Consider the following 5,137-nt stretch of genomic DNA (forward strand, 5'->3'; position numbering starts at 1 on the left):
TATGTGTGTTTAACATCACATTTGGGTTTTCCTTTGCCTGTAATAGAAAACCAGACTCAAACTGGTTTAAATATTTTAAAGGGAAATTCTGAGCTCACTGGGCTCAAAAGTCCAGAGAGAAAGCTGGCTCTGGGTAGGTGTTAATCTAGCAGCTGAACAATATTACCAAAAACCCGGTTTCTTTGTATCCTTCTAACAGCATTATCCTCAAACTGATTCCCCTCAGAGGTCCCCAAAAAGGCTACCAGAAATCCCCAATGGTTACACTGACTTGTTCAATCAAGTGTAATCATATCTGTCCCAGCATCCCTAGCGAAAGGCTTGACATCTACTCTGATTGGACAAGACTGGGTCACGTGCCACAACCGAGCCTGTCACCATGATGTAAGGGTACTGGAATGTGCTGACGGGCTTAGCCGCATGCTCCACCCTTTGACCCAGAGATGCAGCCAGCTTCTTCAGAACCCCAAGGACCGCCAAGTACAAGCTGGAGAATGCTGGGAAGAGGAAAGGGGTGTGGAGGTTTATGTACTGCTAGATACAGAAGTGGAAGTGAGGAACCGAGGGCACAGTATCTAAGGAGGCACTCACTCTCAGCACTGGACCTCAGACTTTGTGCCCTGGTTTCCTCACCCGCTTTACCCTAGTCCCAGCTCTGGCTGCACAACAAATCACCCCAGAACTTGGTGGCTTCAAACAATAAACATTTATGATCTCACAGTTCCTGTGAGAAAGTCAGGAATCTGAGAGTAGCTTAGCTGGAGGGTTTTGGCTTGGGGTCTCTCACAAGGTTGTCGTCAAGACGTTGGCCAGGGCTGCGGTCATCTGAAGACTTGACTGGGGCTGGAAGACCCATTTCCAAAATGGCTCCCTCATATGGCTGTTGGTAGAAGGTCTCACTTCCTCCCCAAGTGGACTTTTTTGTGGGGCCACCGGAGTGTCCTCATGGCCCGGTGGCTGGCCTTCCTGGAGCAAGTGATCCAAGAGAAAGAAAGGCAAAATCTCCTCTGCCTTTTATACCTGGTCTCCAAATTCATGCATGATCGCTCCTGCCACTCTCTATTCGTTAGAAATGAACCACTAGGCTCAGCCCACACTCAAGGGGATGAGAATCTGCTGCCACCTTTTGAAGGGAAGAGTCAAAGAATTTGTAGACATATTAAAGACACCGCATGAGGCAATGGCTCCCTATTTCTCTGATAACAGAACTCATTTTTGTTCGAATCTAGATGCAGTGCGCTCAGAGAAAGTGGGCCCCACATGATGAGTCACAGCTGGTCTAACCCAGCCATCCCATGGGAAGGGGTAATCCCATTTCCCCTTGCCAGTATTTGATTAAGAGCAGAGAGGTAACCCAGTGTAGCCAAGAGAAGGGAAATTCTAATGGAGAGATTCTGAGAAAGGTTATCCACCCAGATAAAATGACACTGGGGAGGAACAGACTTTCTTTGAAAGCAATTTTAGGAGGACGTAATGCTTGCAGGTCTGGCTGCCATCTTATAACCAAAGAAGAAAGCTATGAGAGGGGGAGGGGGGTGGGAAGGGACAGACTGGGATTTTAAAATTTGTAGACATTGACAGGCATATGCAGAATAGATAAACAAGATTATACTGTGTAGCACAGGGGAATATATACAAGATCTTGTGGTAGCTCAAAGCAAAAAAATGTGACAATGAATATATGTGTGTTCATGTATAACTGAAAATTGTGCTGTGCACTGGAAATTGACACAACATTGTAAAATGACTATAACTCAATAAAGAAACGTTAAAAAAAAAAGCTATGAGAATTTCTGGGAAATGGAACCAGAGCCCAGACATCACAGAGCTGTTGAATTAACCAATCCTGGAACTGCCCTCCTCTGGACTTCTTGTTTGGGGACATAATACACGCTCTGATTGAACATTTGGGTTGGGTTTACTGTTACTTGCGGCCCAAAGCAACCTGATTGATATGTGAAGTGGCCCCATGTGTTATGTACCTTCACGTACCTTGAAGGAAACAGGACAAGTTCCTTCCTTTTGTCCTGAAAGAGTTTGACTTAAGTGTGGCTTATCACGTCCTCCTCACCATCACCAGGTCACTCCGGAGCATCTTCTTGGCTAAGCAGGAAAGTAAAACCCTGTATTGTCTTTTTCTTTTTCTTTTTCTTTTTCTTTTTCTTCTTTTTCTTCTCCTTCTCCTCCTTCTCCTTCTTCTCCTTCTTCTCCTCCTCCTCCTCCTTCTCCTTCTTCTCCTCCTCCTCCCCTCCCCCTCCCCTCCTCCCCCTCCCCCTCCTCCTCCCCCTCCTTCTTCTTCTTTTTTTTTTTGTTAGATGCAGAACTTCTCCAGAGACCTTTGGCAAGGCATCCACAGCCCACTTCAGCTCTGGGCTTCAGAAGCAGGTTAATCGACTTTTCAGAAGGGAAAGGGCTCCTGGCCCACGAGGAACTTGCTTATGACAGACCCCTAAACCTGGCCACCCTGGGGTGGAGCCAGATGTGCTGGGAGGTCAGGTCTGGCCATGGGTACAAGCTGCTCCAAAGGGTTTTACCCTCCTTCCCTTCCTGTCCTCTCCTCTCGTTCTTCCAAGAGCTGCCCTTCCTCTTTATTTTCCTGCCCCGATATCCAGTCTCCTTTCTCATTGAGCTTTTTTCTCTAGACACATGGGTGCTCAGAACAAAGACTGCATTTCCCAGCCTCTCTCGCAGCTGTGTCTCTCTCGTGACTACATTCTGGCCAGTGAGCTTGCAGGGAAGTGATGTGTACAACCCCCTCACGGGGCCCTAAAATGAGGTGTGGGCCCCGCCCCTTTCCCACCCCTTCGTCCACGCAGCAGCTCAGGATTGTCAGGAATGGTGGAAAAAGAATGAGCCCACTCTAGCACTGGACCACCTACCTATGTAAGAGGAACTGCCATCTGCCATCTTGTTTAAGGCACTGTTATTTTGGGGTGTCTGTTACCTGTACCCCAACCCTTCCTCTCCCCTCTCCTCCCCTTCTCCTCCTCCCCCTCTCATGTTTTTCTCTCTTTCCCTCCTGATCTTCGGGCCCCCTCACCTTCCCTTTTTCCCTTCTCTCCAACCCACCAAACCCACCGGCCCCTTTTAAAGCAGCAGGTGGCAGGAATAGGCAGCCAAGGGCCCAGATGGCTCTCTTGCTCCCAGTCCCCATGAGCATGTCCCTGTCCTGAGGGCCCTGACCAGCCGAGGTTTTGTTCCCACCCAGAGGTGTCTCCCACCGTGTCCAGCTCTGTGTCCCTGGCCTGCTCCCAGGGAGGGGCAGAGAGCCAGCCAGGGCGCCAACCCCGGGCAGCCCATCCTGTGGCCCGAAGCCCAGGGCCTGGGCTGGAGACCATCTGGCTGTGCCCTCTGGCTTCCCCAGAAGGGAATGCTCTTGATGTCAGGGAAGCCGAAGCCCGCCTGAACTGGGGACTGACCGCTTCTAACTCTTTTTATTCTTCAGGCCCAGGTCCAGACTTTGCACAGGTGGGTGATGGTGGCAGAAGAAGGGGCAATGAGGGTGCTGTCTCCCCGAGGGCATCCCCAAACCGCCATGCAAGCCCTGTGGCTTGCCCCTCCCAGCCCTGCCTTCTGAGCTCCGGTGCCAGACTTCTGTCCCTGCTCAGCCCTCGCAGGCAACAGATGGTGCCTTGAAGACAAGCCCTGGGCCTGGGCCCGGGCCCGGGTGCGGATGTCAGCTGTGGCGGGGCTCCCCTTTCCCCCTCCGGCAGGCGGCTGGGCAGCCCCCACTCTTCACCTGGCTAAGCAGGGCTTAGCGGGGCTAGCAGGGCTGAGCCGGGGGAGGCCACATGCAGAGTGTCAGTGGTCCTTTGGGAATGGCCCTGTGAGAGGTGGCCAAAGCCCCGGGATGGGGTGGGAGAGCCGAGAGCAGCCAGGCAGCCTCGCCCACAGCCCATGATGTGAGTGCGGCGCCTCCGCTGGGCTCAAGTCACAGGAAATGGATGAAGCGCCTCTGTTTGCCTCGGGGCTGCTCCCGGTGACAGTCAGACGCCCAGAAGGCCTCTCCCGGTGTCACCCTTGGTTCTAGATCCCCATGCCCGCAGCCGGGCTCCCTGGTCCCAGCCAGCCCTGGACCAGCGGCAAGGTTGGAAATGACTTCACCTGGCCCTTCCCAGATCAGTTACTGGCCGCGCAGTGTCCTGACAGCGTGATGTCACGTCAGAATTCTCGAAACACTTTCCATCTGGAGTCAACACCATCCCCGCAGCTGCTCCGAGGGCCGCGCCCCACTGCCAGCCACGGGATGGGATCAAGTGTCCTCATGGAAGCCAAGCGTAGGGCCGGCTTAGGAAGAACAAAGTCAAGGCAGGAGCTGCTGAGGGAACAGGGAAGCTCTTGTGGGGCTCAAATGCAGAAGCTCCGAGCCCACAGGGGGGCCGGGAGAGGCCCGGAGAGGCCAGGGCTGGGCCAAGAGCCCCGGGGCAGGGGCTCAAGGGGGAAATCAGAGACCAAAAAAGTTAGGTGAGCATCAACGGAGTCTCTGTCTCTGTGTGTCTCTGTCTCTCTCTTACACACACACACCCCCTCACACCCATAGCACCCTCTCTGTGCCTCATACACCCAAGCCTCTGAGCTTTGATCATGCTGTTCTCTTGCCAAGAGTGCCCTCCCTCCACCTGGTGAATTCCTTTCATCCTTCAGAGGGCAGCTCAAATGCCACCTCCTCAGTGACACATCCCCCGACCTGGCCCCATTCTCTTCCACTAGCAGATTCTCGAGACCCCCTCCTCTGAGCTCCTTCACCACCCTGAGCCCACACGGCTGTGTTGGCAGATGGGTTCACGGCCTACCTGCCCATCTCCTCCACTGACAGGGGCCGCGCCAAGGGCAGAGCAGCCCGGCAGAGCTCAGGCGGGACTTGGTCCTCCCTAGACACATGGTCACCAGGCCGGCCTGCCCTTGGGGGCTTTACAGACATGAGGACACGCTGGAGGGTGACTCGGTTGCCCCATGCTGAGCACACAGTTTGGCTCAGACAAACAGTTACTGACTGAATGTACTTAAATAAGCCCGCGGCACAGACCCACACACGACCCACAGGTCTCTCTCTTCCTCTTCAATGCCTTGGAGTTATTTGGGGCTTAGCCTACCGTGTGCGGGAGAGAGGCAGCGAAACCAGTCTGGTTTGGTCACA

General features: G+C 53.6%; 1 long non-coding RNA gene across 1 annotated transcript; it reads left to right on the plus strand.

Moving 5' to 3' along the window:
• Positions 1-2,811: 2,811 nt before the first annotated feature.
• LOC116660368 lies at positions 2,812-4,476 on the plus strand. Its single transcript, XR_004315836.1, has 3 exons — positions 2,812-2,883; positions 3,446-3,468; positions 4,031-4,476. It is a non-coding gene; the product is annotated as an uncharacterized LOC116660368 (long non-coding RNA).
• Positions 4,477-5,137: the final 661 nt, after the last annotated feature.

Source organism: Camelus ferus, chromosome 28, assembly GCF_009834535.1.
Source record: "Camelus ferus isolate YT-003-E chromosome 28, BCGSAC_Cfer_1.0, whole genome shotgun sequence".
NCBI classification, from domain to species: domain Eukaryota; kingdom Metazoa; phylum Chordata; class Mammalia; order Artiodactyla; family Camelidae; genus Camelus; species Camelus ferus.